The sequence below is a fragment of the Strix aluco genome, chromosome 2 (genome assembly GCF_031877795.1).
Source record: "Strix aluco isolate bStrAlu1 chromosome 2, bStrAlu1.hap1, whole genome shotgun sequence".
In the NCBI taxonomy this organism is placed as follows: domain Eukaryota; kingdom Metazoa; phylum Chordata; class Aves; order Strigiformes; family Strigidae; genus Strix; species Strix aluco.
The window spans coordinates 116,582,268-116,602,253 of NC_133932.1; the positions used below are offsets into that span (position 1 = coordinate 116,582,268).

Here is a 19,986-nt window from a genome sequence, read left to right on the forward strand (position 1 = left end):
TGCCAGGTACCCACAAAGTCGCTCTATCCCTTCCCCCCCCTTCCCCTTTTTTTTCTCAACAGGGCAAAGAGGGGGAAGAAAATAAGATAGGAAAAAAAATAACCCTTGTGGGTAAAACAAAAGCAGTTTTAATATAAGCAAAATGAAGCAAAGGTCCGCGCGCAGAAACAAAAAAAGAAAACAGATTTATTCTCTACTTCCCATGAACAGGCACTGTCGGGCCTTCTCAGGAAGCAGGGCTCCAATACGCGTAGTGGTTGCCTCGGAGGACCAAGGGTGACCCCACCCCCTTCCTCCTTTCTCCCAGCTTTATACTGAGCAGACGTCATATGGTCTGGAATATCCCTTTGGTCAGTTCGGGTCAGCTGTCCTGGTTGTGTCCCCTCCCAAGATCTTGCCCACCCCGTCCCACTGTGGGGGGGGGAAATGTCGGAAAGAGCCTTGGTGCTGTGTAAGCACTACTCAGCAGTAGCCACAACACCAGTGTGCTATCAACACCCTGCCAGCTCCCAACATAAAACACAGCACCACGAGGGCTGCTATAGGGGAAAACCAATTCCGGCTTAGCCAGACCCAGTACACCTTTATACTCCCATTTAAGCTAGACATGCTGGAGAAACAAGCCAGTTAAGAGCCTGAGTTGTCCTTCACTTCCTCTGTAGTCAGTGGAAAGACTACACTTTCAGGTGACACTTCAGATCTGTCCATTACCTGTAGGAAACATGTAGTGGGAAGGGGAGTCTATGCTGAGTACCTCAGCTATACCCCTAAAATAGGCATATATTAATCTCTGTCTAAATCCATATTAATCCTATATTAAACTCAACCTAAATTGATATTTATTACTCAGTTCAAACCTTGGCAGAGTTTGGGGTCAAGCAGAGACTGGACTCAGAAAGGCCTGTCATACCAGGACTTGTTTGAGAGTTCAGCACCTGGTGACAACAAAAGAACAAAAATACCCACTTCCAAAACTCTAAGAACATAAGATGAATTATGCAAATATTCATAGAACTGCCCAGGTTGGAAGGGACCTCAAAAGATCAACTGGTCTAACCTTTTGTAGAAAAAGGAGCCTATATGACATTATCTAGTGACTAGTCTAATCATGTCTTGAAATTCTCCAGTGATGGGGACTCTATCACATGCACAAGGAAATTGTTCTAGTGATTGATTGTTCTTGCTGTAAAAAATGTCTTTCTTATATCAAGATGAAACTTGTACCCATTGCCCTTTGTCCTCTCCATGTGGCTTCTTGTGAAAAGAGAGCCTCCATCCTTTTTGTAGCTGTCCTTTAAGTACTGGAATACTGTGATGAAGTCCCTCCTGAGCCTTCTCTTCTCCAGGAAGAAAAGACCTCTGTCTTTCCACATAGGGCAAGTTCTCCAGCCCTTTGATAATCTTTGTGGCCCTCCTTTGGACTCCAGTCTGTCCATGTCTTTCTTGAATTGTGGGGACCAGAACCGGACACAGTACTCCAGGTGCAGCCTGACAAGCCCTGTGTAGAGTGGGATGATCACGTCTCTATCTCTGCTAGCAATGTGCCTGCAGATGCAGACCAGGATCCAGTTTGCCTTTGTTGCTGCAGTGGCACACTGCTGACTCGCATTCAGCTTGTTGTCCACCAGGATCCACAGGTCCCCTTCAGCACTGCTCCCCAGCCACACAGATTCTAGCCTGTACTATGCTCTTTGGTTATGTCATCTCAGGTGCAGGACCTTGCACTTGTCTGTGTTAAACTTCATACAGTTCTCGCTGGTCCATTCTTCCAGCCTGTCCAGGTCTGTCTGTAAGACGGCTTGCCCTTCTGACACATCCAACTCACCAGCCAGTTTAGTGTCATCAGCAAACTTGGTGAGGGTGCTTTCAATCCCATCGTCCAGATCGTTTAATAAGATGTTGAACAGTGTGTGGGCCAGTATCAATCCCTGTGGGATCAATCCCACATGTGACATGCTGCCAGCCTGAGTAAAAACCATTGATCACCACTACTCATCTCACAGACAACCCATCCAGTCTGTATCTTGCCAGTTCGTCCAGGAGGTAGCTGTGGGAATCCAGTGGTATAAAGGGCTGACCTCCTCCTTCTTTCATCAAAATGTAATACCAGAGCTACTGGCAACCATGCTGTGCATGGAGCATGAAGGAAGCTGATGGGGATTTCCTTTGGGGGAGCGGGTGCAACTACAAACAAATGCAGTAGTGTTCACGCTATTTACATATGATTCCTCTCATCATGCTGCTCTTATGTTAATTTTTGGGTGACATCTGAGCCATAGAGTTTTGTTTGCACAAATGCTCAAAGAAAGTTGATTTTAATCATGCAAATAAATACTGTTTCACAAACCTTAATTCTGAATTTACACTTGAAGGAATAATTAAATTGCCATCCAATTAAGGGACAGAAGCAACAAGTGGCTTATGTAATTAATTGCCTTGGAAAATATGATTCAAATTTTCAATATTCAAGATCAGTGAGGAAATATTTAAAATATATGCATAAAGCAAGTTGGAATAATTACTATATTTGAGGAAATTCATGTTATTTGGATATATTTCATGACATGAGAGGACTACTTAATTTTCTTTTCTGATTTTTGTTGAATATCTGGTGTAGCATTACATGTCATAAAAAAATCAACTTTTTTTTTTCTTTAGCTGCAAAGGCCATGAATAGTATTCATTTTATTAATATGTTTCTGATACAGACTAGCAAGCTCTTAGTCTTTTACTTAAGAAATTAATTTTAAAACCTTGGAGTGTATCAAGGTTTATCTGACCTTCGTTGTAAAAGCAATGATAAGAATGTATACCTTCGATTCCCCAAATGATACAGATTCATTTTCATGAGTTTTATTGGAATATATAGCCCTAAACAACTAAGTAAAAGCTGGCTTGATTCCATGTAGAAATGTAATTACTGTAAATTGCATGCTTACTAGCACTCAATTACTGATGAAGTTGCAATCAGGAATCTGACAGATGAGGGATTAATTCCCCAGAAATAGGGTTTCTTCCTTCTTCTTACGAACATATGTGTATGGAGGAAACAGATCTAAATATGACAGATTAATAAATTAAGAAGTCTAGGATGAAACAGAACAGCTGGAAATGTAACTCGTGATCATTGAAGACTAATTAACTTCAAAGAACAATTTTCCACCAGGTGTTCTATTAGCCATATAGAAAGAGAAACTAAAGAAGTTGCACAGTGTGCATTTTCATTTAGAAATTTGATATGAACTGCTGTTCTACCTACATGGTAAATGGAAAATGACTGTACTGTCTGTTATGGGTATAAATATTCATGTGACCAACTGATTTGCAAAAATCCCTTCATTTCTTTTTAAGCACTGACTTGGTTTTGTATGTTCCTTGTCTTATCAGAGATGTGAGTCTTTCTTACTTTAATAGATAATCAAAATGAAGAGTCTACTTTTAAGAATATTTTTTGAATGCTAAAGCTCTTTCTCTGATATTTTTTGTCAATTTTGTCTGTTCTGCTGAGGCCTGCTATAGCACTTTCCACGTAGCAGTTTCAGATTATGTTCATAATGCCTGCAGCTTTTGACTATTGCTTAGAACATCATATACAGTGAATAATGAAGTCTTCTCTCCGAAACAAGCCATTTAAAGAGCAAGAAAGGGACACTGGGTGCCCTACATAAAAGTTTTCACCTTTTTACACACATCTGCATTCATTACGCAAATTGCTTTTTCTACATATTTGTTCCCCTCTGTGTTTAGAAACCTTTGGTCCTATATGATCCTTCAGTTTGTTTGTCATCATGTAAGAAACTGGGTTCTGAGTCCTGTTTACATGGCTTTTAAAGAGAACCAAGGCTGTGCAAGTTTTGGATAAAATATGTCCTCATATTACCTTCATAAATCAGGAGATTGATATAAGGAATGAATATCACATTTCCTGACTTTAGCTGCCCAGAAGGTAGCTGCTGCTGTACTTTTAGTGAAAAGAAATAGGGTTGCTTCCTTTCTTGAGTTTTCATCTTTTAAATGCCTCTGAAGGTGCCTGTTGCCCTGTTGATAGGAATGGCTAGCTGTGATTAGCCATGTCAGTGTGGAAGTTGAGCAAAATAAATAATAAAAAAAGAAGATGTGATGATTCACCTTCTGTTGTTACCTGTTTTCCTCCGTTAACTATCTGAGGAGTCACTGAGAGGGTGGTCGGTCACTAGAACAGGCTGCCCAGGGAAGTGGTCATGGCACCAAACCTGTCAGAGTTCAAGGAATGTTTGGACAACTCTGAGTCATATGATTTCATTTTAGGTAGTCCTGCAAGGGATCCTTATGGATCCCTTCCAACTTGAGATATTTTATGATTCAATGATTCTATGAGTCTATGTGACTAGCTTAGATTTAGGCAGTTAACCATTAGACATCTGAAAGTAGGTCAGGTGAATCCCACCATATGGTCTATAGGCAAACAAGGATATCTTTCCATTTTGAGAACAGTCAGCAAAGGCATGAGGCTGAGGTATTGCCTTACCCTAATGAAATACTGAAGTTTTACTTCTTACTGAGGTAGAGTCTTAAGCTTTTACAAAATCAGTATATTACTAAGCATTGTCCTGCCTATGGAAAACTAGAAAATCCATTTGTTGAAGAGCTTATAGTTTATAGGATGGTTGTCTTTCCTTTGTACAAGTGGTTTCCCTGTAATTCATGTCACAGATATTTAAAAATTTTTTTTCTGTATCCTTTTTTAAAGAAAACTGCTCTTAAGAACCAATATCTAATGATCTTCTTAATCTCAAACATCACTCTTATTCCGCTATAGCAGCTGTTTGTACTCTGGGATCAGGGATAGGAAAGGGAATATTTAAATATTGCTATGGGAATTCATGATACTTGTATGATCAAAGACTGTTTCATCTACAAGACAAGTAAAAGGATCAATATAATTCTCATTACTTGCCACAACAAAGGATTTTAAAAATAACTGAGTTGTCTTTTTTTAAAACAAAAAACCCCCTCAAACCCTTATAATTGTCAGAGGTATGGTATTCTGTTGCTTATTAATGAGACTTCTGGAGAACAAGTTCTTGCCAGGGTTGTTTTAAATCTTGAAGTTTTGATTAAATTTTAATTTATTACAGTAAAAGATGAAAAATTGACTACATCAATCAAAAGGTCATTTCAATGAAGGAAATACATTTACTCTAATGCTTGTAAGAGATGTTCTTACAAGATTCAGAAAAATAGCATGTTAACTATTAATAAATATTGGTGTGGTAGGAAGAAACGTGCCAGAAACAGCAATAACAATAATTACCTCTAACTGTATTCCTGAGAAACTTAGCTATTTAAAAGATTGTTTCATAGAAACCATGTAGGTCAAGACCTGTCATTGCTCCAACAGAAAATGTATGTGATTCATTTTATATCATTCTTGATCAAAAAAGCATAGAAAACTTGATACCCCAAATAGCTCAAAACCCAAAATACAGAAACTATTTTTGTGAGAATGCTTTAATTTTGAAAACTGCGTAAAAAACAGTCGATTAAGGTAAAAGAATTTTGAAAATAATTAAGCATTCTGCAGTTTAGGCATTAAAATATCTAGCCAAGGATTCTTTGCTTTCCTTTATCTTCACCTCTTTGCTGATAAAGAAGCAGTGTGATCTGGGGGATAAAAGGAAAATGCAAAGTATCACTAAAATTAGCTATCAGTTTTACAATGTGGGTAAAAAAGTGGCAAGAAGTATTCCTTTGGTGATCTTTTGTGTCTCAGAGTAAGAGAAAGAAAGAATAGGTGTTCCTAAATGTGTACTTTTTGCTATAGATTTGATTGATATGGATTTTTATATGCAAATGAGGTGCTGCTTTCTTTAACTCCTGATCCTGAGGTGAAAATGTTGATCGGTGTCTTGCTCAGGTGATTGACGCACATGCCAGTGCAGAGGTTTCTGTGAAAAGCCATAGGTACTACTGGGAGATGTCTTGCTTTGGCTTCAGACTTTGAGGAACAAGGATCCTCCCTATGTATTTTGCTTTTCAAAACTTCATGACGGTCATTATTGGGGATAGCAGCAAACAATTTGCTGGAACTAAAAGCACATAAAAGCTAGAACTATAAGATGTATGGGTCATATTTTTAAAAAAGTTATAGTGTGAAAGAAAACATTTTATATATAGCATAAAGCTTTTGGCCTTCCCATAGTTTGAGCTGAGCCAAACAATCTCCTGGCAATCTGGAGCAGTACCATCAGGGCACTGGGGGGACCAGGGGCTCCCCTGGGGCCAGCAACAGCAGAGACACGCCGGGGTGGCAGGACAGAGCCCGGCAACCAGAGCCTGTTGCACTCTTCAGCCGGGGCAATCCTGCACCTCCATGGGGAAAGGACTGGACCAAGGCAAGACTGGGACATTGGCTTGTTGGTAGGCCTAGCTCTGTGCAGCCCATGGCTGCAGGGCAGGGCTGCGAGAGCTGAACACCAGCCCTACTGGGGCGTCACTGGGCCAGGGATTGATGGCCCCAGGGGCTGAAATGGGGTCTTGGGCTGTGGGCAGGTGGAGGAAGGCCCTGGAGAGTCCTGGCAGGACCTATTCATGCCCAGAGGGTCCCTGACACATTGATGTAAAGCTAGAGTAAAGCAAAGAATCAGTCATAAATAGCAGCAGTTTTGGGTGGTGTTTGGTATGCTTTTTTTTTTAATCACGTTTTTTTAACAGTGTGTTGTTGAAAGCATAGCATCTGTTGTTTAGTGTGTAGACAATAACAAAGGCACAAAGGTGTGCTGGTAATAGAGCTTTCCATTAATTAAGTTCGTTAATTTCAATGCTGGAAAAATATCACTGCATGTTGGTGGGGAGATGGAGGGGAACGCCTGGAGCCCATTGTCCTGGTGTGGCTGGTGCAGGAATGGAGTCCTGAAAATCAGGAGTTGTTGGTGTGATTGGCTCTGCAAAACCCAGGTAACAGAAGAGCCCTTAAATAGCAGAAGGAAAACCATGCTCTTTTGCCACTTCATGCAGTGTTGCTTTTCATTACTTTAAATGATTGTAAGTTCAGTAAAACATGTTTCAGTAAGAACTTCCAAATATTTAGGTGCTCAGATGTATTTTGCAATATGAATATATGTGAAAAAGGTGGTGTGGTTTGGGGGGATTAACCTACAGTAAAACTTCTGTAAAATAATGAACTATTTTATGAACAGTCCCATTGCTGTTATTCTGACTTCTGTTGTTTGGGCAGAATATTTGTTGTACAAGCAGCAAATGCATCACACACATTTGTGAATATACCTATGATTGATGACAGATTCAAAACCCACTTCTGATTCAATAGAAGATCAATACCACAATGGGTACTGAACATTGTATTTTGCTGCTCTTAAAGCTGTCTGGCAAGCAGCAGTATACATAGGTATATACATTGATAAATACATAAGAATACATATCATCACTTTTATTCAGAACCAATCAACCTCTGTTTTGTTGGTATGGCTAATCCTCTAAAAGGAGGACAACTTACACAAAACATTAAATACCATTGATTTGTTAAGCTGAATGATGTTCTGTTTGACTGACGGTATGTTTTACCATCTCTTGACTCTGTACGTTTCATGCAAACACTGGGAACAGCAGGGCAAGAAGTTGTATGTTTAAAATACACAGATTTGTGTTCTGTATTACTCAGTGTGGTATTTGTGCTTCTGCCTGGATGGGATGCTTAGTTTGAGAGACAGGTGGAGAGTAAATGGGATCGAAGAGACTTAGGAGTGTTTAATACATATCTACAGCTATTTGCTTGGCAAAGATGATGACGTTCCATTGCATGCTAATTCTTTTTGCAAAGCCAATAAAAGAGCAGGTTTTTTTCTTACAGAAACTGACTTGGAAGTCTAATGGTGTAGACTGTTGTGGGGTTTGCTTTTCTTTTTTTTTTTTTTAACTGATATCACATAAAACCTAGGTTGCTGTAACATTATTCTTCTCCACAGTTAAGTGCAGGGGTAGGGAATTTTAAGGACAAGAGGTGAAGGATTACTCAGGAGGGTGCCAGCACAGATATTTCCATTTGAGAGTATGATTTGATGAAGAATAGAGTAAAGCAGAGGAAGATGAGCAGTGGTAAGTAATATTTTCTGTATTGACAACAGGGAGAATTTCCTTGGTGAAATAAAAACGTCCTGAGAGACATCAGCTTTTGAAAGATGTACTCTCTTTAACTAAGATTGGTTGAAACATGATTTGTCTTCCACTGTAAAGGGTTTAGGGAACAAAGGAATAACCAAAATCTGATCATATTTAAATCTCACAAGGAAATTCTGACTTCTGTGAAACTGATTGTAAAACTCCTCTTGACTATGGTGGAAACAAAGATCTTTCAATTTATGTTGAAGAAAACAATGATATTTGCTTCCAGAATCTGGTAGAGAGAACAAAGGAAAGCAGGAATCAAGAGGTCAAATTTGTATCTTCTGCAATAATAAACAGGACAGGAAAAATTAATCATTGACTGGGGTTAAGAAATGTGATTAGACATAATGTTGAAATGCTTTGCTGAGGACAAGTTTTAGAAAGTCCATGAGGCAATTTGCAGCTATTGATGACAGGGATTGAGGATACTCTTGCACAGATACGGTGCTCATAAATGATAATCCATAATGTCTCAGAAGTGACAGTAGGCAATGATTTTAATTTATTTATGTCTCAACTTATATTTTGACATTCTACTTAATCAAACTGAGTTTTATTTAACTTCTTTCTACTGACAACTGACCTGTTTTTTTTCCTCTACTGTTCCCCCATAAAAGCAGATGGCTTAATGCACAGATGCTCACAGACAACAAAGCTGAATTAGCTTTGTCTGACTAAATATTTTCAGAGAAGAATACCTGACTTTTCAGTTACTGTTTAATATATCAAAGCCAAACAAATTATATGCTTTCTAAATAAGGAATTCAACAACAACTTTGCAGCCCTCTCATACTAACTGTGCATATATCTCATATAAACCCATACTCTGTAACCAGCAACTGTGATGTCAATAACTTGATTCCATTAAGAAAGAGGAGAGATGATCAGGGTTGGAACAAATGAGGTAATTATGATTTAAAATGCATTGTCTAGTAAATAACCACATGTTTGCCTGTAAATTCTTCAAGACAAGGATTATCTTTTTGTTTCGTGTACAGCGTCTAGCACAAAGGGAATCTGTGGCATGACTAAATCTCAAAACACTACTGCAATAAAAATAATAATAAACTGTATAGGAGAGGATTATTTGTGTTTTGGAAAAAACTATCAGTTAATTATTCATCTAAGTCTATTTAAAATTCCTTATTCTGTTCTCTCTCTTTTTTCTAATAATGTCAAAGTAACTTTACAATGACTGCTTGTGAAACTGGCTTGTAACTGATCACTGAGAATAGGAGTATTTCTTTTGATGTGCCCAAAATGCAAGCAGCTATTTGATGTTGGAAGCTGGTCAGTTTGTCTGATTTAGTACAGTGATTCATTCTCACTTTCTCAGCAAGTCTGATGTTTGTACTACTGAAAACAATTCCAATATTTAAATAATTGGCTGTATTACTGCTGGGTTTTTTTCAATTAATGGTACTAAATATTTGATGTTCAGCTAGAGTTTAATAATTAGAAAATATAATGACTGCTAAATTATCTTTTGTCTGCCTGCCTGAAATCACTTTCAGCTAATTGAAGATTTTCTCACTCCATTTAGCTGTTAAACGCCGACATATGGGCCTCTGATCAATTTTCCTATTCAAACGGATCCTCAGAAGAAGGTAGCAGTGAAAATATTAAAACAACAAAAAAATCTGGTTCAAATAAAGTTAAGATAATTTAATGCTCCTGTTGGCAATGCTGGAACTGTCCTCCACTCATCAGAAGAGGGTTTGATGGAAGTGAGGAATGAGCTTCCCACACTACCTGGCAATCTGTTGGGAATGAGGCAAAGAACAGCATAGCACATATCGATAGCTGGTTAACTCTTGGATAACCAGGTCTCTGTAGTTGCCAAACTACAGTTTGGTAGTATGCTGCTACTCAATAGTTGCTGAAGTACTCTTCAGGTAGCAGTTTGACATGTGGTACTTATAATAACCTGGAGTTTATTTTGAGAGTGGGTTGGGTTTTTTTATTCAGCGAGGTTAGGGAGACTAAAATAACATTAGAATCACTAAAAAGATCTCATATGTCAACTATGTTGTTTCTGATTGAAGGAAATCCTTGTACATCCAGCTCCTTAGCTACCTGGTATCAACTTAGACTAGGCTTTATCTGAAAAGAAATACCCTTCATACATTAACACAGTTTTCCTATTAAGCAATGTTACCAACAGCTCTGGTTTTGCTGATATTATTGGTATACCTTATTTCAGTAGGACTGCAAGACCTTCAGTTGAGTTCTGCTCTGGCTGCCTCTCATAGTAACTTTTTTGTGCTGCGAAGAGCTTGTGTCTCATTGTTTTTCACTGGTAACAGCAATATTTATTTTCTCACTCCTCTGAAATGAGTTTAGTTCTGGGATGATATTTTCAGTTTATCAGATTTGGAAATGTAGCACTTTAGGTGGAGAACTGCATGAGAACTCCAATGGTTTTAGTGCTTGTTTGTGTTAGTGCTGTAGTTAATAAAAAAATTTTAAAAAACAGTGTTGGGGGGAATTGTAAAAATTAATTATAGCAACTGAAACCTGGCTTGACCAGTCTTTATTTTCTCTATTCCCTTTATGTGCCTAAGTCATGGATGACGGAACTGTGCTTTGAGTAGACACAGGGACTGCAGGAAAGGAGGGTGCCTAACATTAGTGACCCTATTATTGGACTGAATTTCATCAGATTGTGTTATGAATCCTGAATAGAACTGAATATATTTTCATGTGTTCACTATCTTATAGAGAAGATGTATATCTTGGGGAAATACTTTTAGTTTACTTCAGAGAAAATACTTTAAAACAAATTGCTGACAAGATATTGAAATACTATTGGTGACATGAATGTGTCCCATCCGTTAACTTCCAGTCCAAGAATAAGATTTATTATGCCAGATTTTTTTGATGGAAATCACACTTTCATTTTAAAAAAGTTTAATGAAATATTTCCTGCTAGTTCAGAGATCCTGAGTGTACCATCTGCTACAATATCTGTATATGAAAATGACAGTCACTAATTGCACTGTGCCAGTGGGGTGGGGGATGATATCAGAACTGAATTGGATTTAATAAATTTAGCAGAAGGTACACTTTTAAGATAAGAACAGCTTCAGTATAAGAAACTAGAAACTAGTATGAATAATAACAGTATTATTTTACCCCCATAAGAGGCTGGGTTTTTAGTACATATAAAAGGGATATTTTCAGCAAGCTTGATAATACAAGCCTCAGCAGAAGACTGACAGTGTGGGATGTCTCCTGGGCTCTGTAGTGGTTTGTGGTGGACCATTTAGGAAGGAAGGAATTTTCAGAATGTTTTTGTTACCTTCTGGCATATTTTTATACAGTGTCCATATAAATCCCTGAACTGGGTTAATCATCTGTAAGGGGTTTAATCATCTGAAAGTTAATTAAGATCTCTGTAGTCATGCATGTATTGTATGTTTTCACTGGACTTAATTTACTGCAAGAAATAGGCCTATTGTGATAGTTATTGGGATTCTGTAAGGAAAACAGTTATAAGCAACATTTTCATCTTGCAAAAGACTCATGAAATTATCCTGCACTGGATACTCAGGTAACTGTTTTGCTTGGAGAGAAGAAGAAGCATATGGTGCATATCCAGCAACAGATGTGTCAGTGCCATGGAGATTTTACCAATAAATATGTAGAAAACTAGGAAAACTAGGTACCTCAAAGGACAGTAGGGAATGGAGAAAATCTGGTAGGAAATTCTCAATGGCTTTGAGGACGCCCAGAATTTGAACTAACAACCTTAAATACACAATAGGAAAGCAAAAAAACCTATAGAAAGTTCCCTAATTTCTGTGGTAAACTACACTGCTAGAAGCCTTCAGCTTTGGGAAAGAAGATGACTGAGGAGTTGTGTCAGCAGTGTTAGTGTGGGAACAGTAAAGTGGAAGATCTGAGAAGAGAGGACTTGATCCAGATACAGGGCTTGGTGTTCCTTTCCTCTGTGTCAACAACACAGTTTAGGAGCCTGTTGTGCCAAAACAAGGTTGTATGGTCAAAATTTAATCCCTCATTTCCCAACTTTAAAAATTCCTCTCTTTGCTGTATTCCTGTCCTTTCAAATAGGAGTTCATGCATGGATTTCCATTGTGTTTTGTTTTGGTTTTTTTTTTTTTAATTTATCCTTTGGAGAGCTATTCATATTCCGATTGAGTCATCATCACGGTTTAAACTTTGATACTCCCAACATTTGCAGCACAGACCTCCATTTCTAGAGTTTATGAAGTAAATAATAGTGGTAGTACGTTGCTACCTCTTGTTGAGCAGCTTTTAAGACATGGGATGCTTATTAATGCATGAAACAGTTGTCCCAGTGATAGGGAAACCTAGGTTCAGCTCTCAGTCCTGTAATTTGGAGTTTTCTAGTAGTTATAGATGCTTTCATCTTGAACTTCTCCCCTTTCTCTCCTGCTTACTTCTTTCCATTTGGGGCATATAGGCCCTTTTCTTCTTTGGCTGTTTGGCTCCATCTGCCACCTTCACCCACTTGCTTTTATTCTGTTCCTGTAACTCTCCTTGCTTTTATCATGTCGTGCTCAAATCCAACTTTTGCCAGCTAATCAATAAAACGAGCTGTAAGAACAGAGGAGTGTCCTCACTTCTGGTACAATAACAGAAGCCTATGCCTGAGGCCAGACAATTCACTAAAACCAAATTTCAACTCTATGTCCCAAAGAAAGTGCTGCTAGAGATTCTTAACAAGACCTCTTGAGAAGACTGTAATTTTCTGTAATTTCCATTTGGAAAAAAACCTGAACTGTTTTGATTGAAACTTCCCACCAAAAAATTCAGCCAGAGGCAGGTGTTCTGTGCGGGAGCTCTCTACTCAGTGGCTGACATCTGGCAAACACTGAAGACCTAGAAACAGGCTCCTAGGGTAGGAGGTATCATACAATATCAGTTCTAGCTGCCAGCTTCACTTCTCTTGCCTACGGTAAAAAGTATTGTTTCAGCCACTCCGGCGGGTTCAGTCAAGTGGGGAAAACTTCTGTAGGGTAAAGAATACTCTTGTGAGAACTCCTCTGGCCATTGCTACTCATATTGAAATGTCTCAGAGCAGTGTTAATCAGAGAGTGCTTAACTCCAATCAGTAATGGGAAAGTCTGCAGCCCTGTATGAGCAAAAATAATTTTGTGCGTTATTACATTATTTTACAAAAAGCTAAGACAAAAAGAGGCATTTCTAGGCAGCTGATCTAGACAGCTGATTTGAAATCTTATCTGTCTTAACCTGAACTCTCAGAACTATTAATTCAAGACAAACTGCCATATAATTATGTTGGCTATTCCCTGTGGTGCAACATTGTCTGCAGAAGACACTGATCGTGTGAGTATCGCACTTTCAAGCAATTATGACATGTATTGAAAATTATTGAAGCTTATCTAATTATCTAGCAAAAATTTAAAAGGAAAAGGCTCTTCCTCCAACTCTACATTCCCTTCCTTCTTAGGGAAATTATGGGTACTTGAATCAATGGGAGTTTTCCTACCAATTTCTGCAAATCCAGAGAACAATCATGAGTATTTCCTCTTCCAATTTTCATTTGGCTGATAAATTATATTTTGCAGTAAATCTAGGATAAGACAATTAAAACTTTGGTTTCCGTTTCCTCTCTAAGTGCCATGAGAAGTTTTTCTGTGTAACCATTACATTTGTGGGGTTGATGTTGATGCCTTTTTTTTAATTTCAAAGCAGGTGACAAAATTTAAGGGTGGCCTTTTTGTTCTCCTGATTCCAGGTAGAGTGAAAGTCAGGTAGCATTTCTACTCAATGTCTTGAATATTAGAGTCTAACATGTGCATGTTTTTCTTCTCTACAGTTGGGTGCATGAAATAACATGATTTAGAAATGATCAGATGGACAAAAAAAAATGGCGTTAGAGATTTTTCTTTCAAAGAAGATTGGGACCATTTTCTTTGAATTCTTTTGGTTTATCATGGGCGGTGACTACACAGTACACTAATTATACATTGAATATTCCTCCTCTTGTTCCAGCAAAAAATAAGGTTTCCCGTCATTTTTAAACACTCGGCATCAGTGTTTGAGAGACAAATGGAAGATCTTTTTTTTCCATAAATACTTGAAAATGAAATTATTATTTTCATTTGTCTGGTCACAACTCCTTTGTGCTCAACTGTCTGTACAGATATGAAGATTTAAACCTTTTGAGCAGACTACTGATCATAACCAATTTTCAGATTGTGCATTCAGCTGTGTTATTTACAATTTGAATCTGTATTGAAGCATTAGGGAAAATAGTTGTCCTGTTGTAGTGTTGAAGTTTGAATACCAAGTAGCTGAGAGAGAAATAGTTTATCAGTTTATTACTGATAAAGAAGCAGAATTCTAAGTAATCTCAATTATGAGTAACTTTAAAAAAAATTCCTTTTGTGAATATATTTAATGAAAAAAAAGAAGAAAAATCAGAGAAATAAAGTTTATTTTTACCTGACTAAAATCTGATTTTCCTTTCCTCAAAGGTTTTAAACACTGAATACAGAGTGATGTGTCCTGATAGAAGCTATTATTCTCTTGTGAAAAAAAACAAAGCCACATCCCCTACAGTTACACACAGGCACTAATCATCTCCAAAGCAGTCGATACTCGACTGGTCTGATACATGTTTCGTTTGCTCCTGTGCTGCCCCAGAAGGATTTTCAGTGCGATGAGCCCCACTGAGTGATGCTGGCTCATACACACAACATCTCATGACATTAATGGATTTTTCCTCCATTTAGTTTTTGTATAATCCACTGGTGTTGCCCTGAATGGAAGCCTTGTATCTGTTATACCTATACCTGCTATATTGTATACCACAGAGATATGCTGCAGCACTAGAGATTTCTAATCCAGTCCCTAGCATCTTGACTAATTTGAAATACATAATTGGCATGCAATAATAGACTTTAGCTATAATAGAATTTACAATTGTTTTAACAAATTTAATTTAGATGAAGAGATACCCATTCACAGCTTTTAGTGTTTAAAAAACTTTATACAAACTACTCTGCCACAGTGGTTTCTGCTCAATACCAGGCTTCCCACAGGCACAGAGATGAGCAGCAGGGTGTCAAGCTCTTTCCCCGGAGCCAGCACCCCGCCAGCACACAGGCAGGGGAGATGGGGTGATGGCTGTGGAGGCAGGGGCCTAGCTGCCTGCTGACCCCACTCCTGCGAAGCTGGGAGCTGTGGCCTCCTCACCGTGGTCTCAGACGGGGATGTGGCAAGTCTCTGTGCTGGGTGGCTTGGGGGAAAGGCAGCACATTGCTCCTTCTTCTCCAGGGAGGAGCTGGGGATGTCACAGGCATCCAGGAAAACAGCTTGTCTTTTAAAAGATGGATCTAGTTACGTGTTATCTTGAGAAATACACCTAGTGGTGCAAAGCACTTGGTGACCGACTGTGCCAGAAAAGTCCTGGTGTGCTTATTTAATACGTTTCTTGGTCATGGAATGCCTGCTCAGCTTGTTACATAAACGTTGTCTTGCATGTAGAATGCATCAAGGTCAACTGAGGTCATATAAGCAGGTTGATGTGAGTAGATATGACCACAGCTCATATGATATTTGTTGCTGGGCCTCTGCCCCTTCTCTGCCCACTCCAACATGTGGCAAAACAGATACGGCTTTCAAAAGAAAAATCTATTGCAGCAATGGGAACATGCAGTGTCTCTGTCGTATTATCCAGACATGCAGCACCTGATGTCCATAAAGAAACCTACAGGACATAATACAGATAATCAGAATTTCTTGCCTCTAGGAATTTTTGTTTTATAAAGAAGAACATATAAAGAGGGATGGTGGTGGTCTTTCTGCAGGACATGTGCCTCATGGTAAGGCTGGAGAGAAAGATCTGGTGATTCACAGGCCTAATCTTGTTAGCATTTTAAATCAACCTGCTTATTTTGTATGGAGAGTGCACTTTTAAATAGCATCCTTTAAACTTGTTAGCATGTTTCTATCTCTTTCCCTGTGACTGACGTACTTTTCATATCAGAAAAGCTTGCAAAAGTGTTAAGTTCAACTTCTTTAAAGGCTAATAAAACAAATGCATGCTTGCTTGGGTCTGGTGCCTGTCAGGTCAGCTTCTGCACTACTGGGGGAATAGATTAACATTGCTACAGTGACCCTAATTCTTCCAGTTCATCAGTACCCAATTAAGCATGGTGTGTATAAAAAAAATTACCTCCCCCTTACTCCAATAAGAGATCTGAATCTGGGATCATTAGATAATACTATGTATAGATGTACTGTAGCTCAAAATTGCTCTCCTCCCACATTTTACTGACTGCACCTACACTGGCATCCCATCTTACTGTAAGCCAACACTCTTATCTTGAATAAAGATCATATCCTACAACAGAGCTTCCCATCACCTCTCTTCCCAGCCTTGGATGTATGGATCTTATGTCCCAGGATGTGATGATATACTTTATCCAGAGTGCCAAATGAAGATTGCAGGAATGAAATGAAACAAGAAGTAAGCAGCAGAATTAATTCACACAGATAAATGTTAAAAAATAAAAGAAATCTCCAGTGAAAAGTAAGAAAATGTATTTCACAAAAGCCACAGTTTGATCTCTCACTCTTGACTGAGGAATGAAAAATGCCTCTGGAAATTAGCTTGGGAACTAAAATTCACAACTTTAGTGGATACTAAAAATCAGGGACTCAGAAAAAATGGTTGGCAGTGTTTTCTCCACACCATATCATCTATTAAGAGCTCACTGTTCTGTAGACAGTAATTACTGATTTCTGGTCCCACAGTCCCTAAAATATTATCACCCCTGTTTCTGCTAACATTCTATTCTGCTCCCTTGGTACCAACTGTCCTTTTCCTTGAAAAGGACTAATTCAATTAAATTAAATAGAGCAATGATTCATGCGCTTGGTTTAGCTTGGAGATTTAGAACTGAAAAAGGGCTTATGTGCTTGAGAGCCTGTAATTTTTTTCCAGCCCTATCAATCAAAGTTGCTTTTATAAACATTGTCTTGTTTATATCCTTGGAGCATCACAAGCTACAACAACACTGCATTACAAAGCATCACTGGTGGTTTAAAAAAATGGTATATGCAATCTGAAATTATTGAGAACCCACTTCTGCTCCAAGTCTTGTTTCAGTAGCTTTATTTTTACTTAAAAATCAGAAAGTAGCTTGTATGTGGTACTGATATGGCAGCTGGAAGTTTTCGTAGAGGATAGCAGCATGTCTGACTTCTGGTGAATTAGGCTTAATTATTCAAACTCATGAGTGGCTTAACAAAAACCAATCATTGCTTTCTCTCTTCTTCCTCCTGCCCTTCCTTGGCTTTGCTGGTTCCATTGTTTATTGGAATTTGTTACTGTCAACGTCTGCCTGTGACTGGTACAGATAAGCTGGGCTGCTGGGTCATAGGCAGGGAGCCATAGATAGGGGGTAAAGAACAGCTCTGCTATTGTCCATTGACTAGATATTAATTATTGTGATATAAAAGAATAAAAACTGTTCGGCAGCTTTATTGGTCAGTAATCTTAATGATAGTTTTAATCTAAAGAAAATTCAGCAATTACAGTGAAATGTTAATTTCTGATTGAGATAATCTGTATTTATAATTCTAAACCTTGTGTGAGGTTTTTCAAGTCCTTACTGTTAAAGAAATATGGTGTTAATGTCTGAACTATTGAGACAGCAAAAACAAAGTGGCAGGCTAGCTAAGATCCTACACTGGATTCATTGAGCCTTTCCCTGAACTGCAGAAACTGCATTTAGATGTATCAGATGATTTTCATGTTTTCTCCATTAAAGCTCCAAGGTGTAGTTCATATTCTTAGGCTATTTTCTTAATTTTTTCTTTGTGGGAAAAAAATGAACATTAATTTGTTTAGTGCTCAGTTAAAACCTGGAGATGAAAATTGTGCTGTGGTTCATTAAAGGATTATTTTAGTAAATGTGTGACAGTAAAGCTGAGAGGTGTGGTTCATAACTGGGCCTTTATTGGTCTGATGGCACCATCTGTACCAGTGAATGAAAAGGTTAACACTCCAGTTTTTCAACATTTCTCTTTTACTGAGGAGTCTAAAACTGGACATGGTACGCCAGATGTGGCCCCAAGAGTGATGAGCAGAAAGGAGCGATCACGTCCCTTAGCTTGGTGGTTATGTGCATGCTAGTGCAGCGCACGGTGTAATCACCATAGGAATAGGTAACACAGATTTTCAAATAATTTTAATTAGAGGGTTAAAATGTAAGCTTCCTGGATAGAAGAGGTGGAAGAAGAAAATTATAAGTGTAAATATTTTAGCTGATTTTCTGTGTGGGGAAAATGTAGTCATGTTAATGCATTCATATATTCTAATAATAAAAGCCAGCATTTTAATTTATTATGAGATACAGCACAGTGGATGTCAGTGTAGTGAACAGCTACACAGTACTATATGTTATTCCTTCAGACATTGCTTAATTCTTGATACCTCTTTGGGTTGGTTAAATAGCATACTGGAAGTTAAACAGAGAGCAAGTAATGTCATTGCTTTGCAAAAATCCACTTAAGTGGGACTTTTTTCCTTTTTCCTTTCTTTTCTTACTTCACATGGGCACCAAAAAAAGTAAGCCACACCACATAAATGCATAGTCTAAAATAGCTGAATGAATGACTTGACTAAGCTCCTACAACGAAAACAAATGACCTGGATAATTTGGCATCTTTATTTGTTAAGAATCTGACCTAACACAAATTGTTTCTCAAGTCCAGGAAAACTAGGATGCAATTCTGGAACTTTGAAGTGTGTAACATTTGTCTAATCCATGATCAAAATGTCTGAAACTGATCTCACCAATATTGTTTTACCCATTGTGTGCTGAATTCAGCTTTCCAACATGGGACCTGTTTAGGCATTGATGTTTACAGATTGTATTTCACTGGTTTTCAAGCCTCCTATTCTTCAGCAAAATGTTCTTAAAATGTGAAATAGTCTTCCTGGGTAAGTAATAGATAATCTGATTTCTTGGGTCTTCTAAAGCAAACCTTGACAAAGAGAAAAATCTGTCACTACCAGCAGATGGGATGATATGTCTAATATATCTCTGCTTTCTCTTTTTTCTGTGATTAAGTTGTATGTAGACATCTTGAATATAGAGTTTTCCATATAAAAAGCTGCTGTTAAGGCCATGAAGAGATTTTCAGGGATTAGCAAGTGCTGTGTGGGACTTTCTGCATTACTTAATACACTGTCTCCCTATTTCAGGGCATTGACTAGTTTCTTTTGTCTCCTTCCAGAGTTTCTCCATGAAAGCCATCAGTGCTCCTGACTTGGTAAGAACAGTCATTTTTTTTCCCATGTGATACTTATCCTGTTGATTTTAACAGAAACACACTTCTACTGCACTTGCAGATATGCAAAATGTGTCTCAAGAGCAGTGAATTTGCTCAGTCTTGGTATCTTCATTCTTAAGAGCCTTTTCAAAATGTAAATTAGAGACCAAGCCTACAGAATCAGAAATTTTAGAGCACATGCTAATTGCAGAAATCTGAGATGGTTACTCTGAATGGTAGGTTGTCAGTCAGGCTTGCATTAATGTGAGCTCTGAGGATTTGTATCGCTTGCTTCAAGTAGCTCAAGAGGAAATACGAATCTTTTCTCTCACGGGGACGACCGAGCTAACTCCCAACTCTATCCTCTTTCCCCTGAAGCTCTTTTAATTATTGTGATCTAGTTAGCATAATTCAACAACTTTAAAAATTAATTCAATGCAGATCAGTTAATCAGGAAGTGAAATGATGTTTCTTACACTAAAAAATTATAACATTACACAGTGATCTAAGTTACCAGAAACCTAT

General features: G+C 38.2%; 1 protein-coding gene across 1 annotated transcript in view; it reads left to right on the plus strand.

Annotated features, from left to right (window-relative positions):
• The window catches only part of AMER2 (APC membrane recruitment protein 2), an 80,634-nt gene extending 61,191 nt beyond the window's left edge, over positions 1 to 19,443 (plus strand). Inside the window, exon 2 of the transcript XR_012622102.1 lies at positions 19,426 to 19,443. The gene's annotated coding sequence lies outside the window, so the exon portion shown is untranslated. The remainder of the gene's footprint in view (positions 1 to 19,425) is intronic.
• Positions 19,444 to 19,986: the final 543 nt, after the last annotated feature.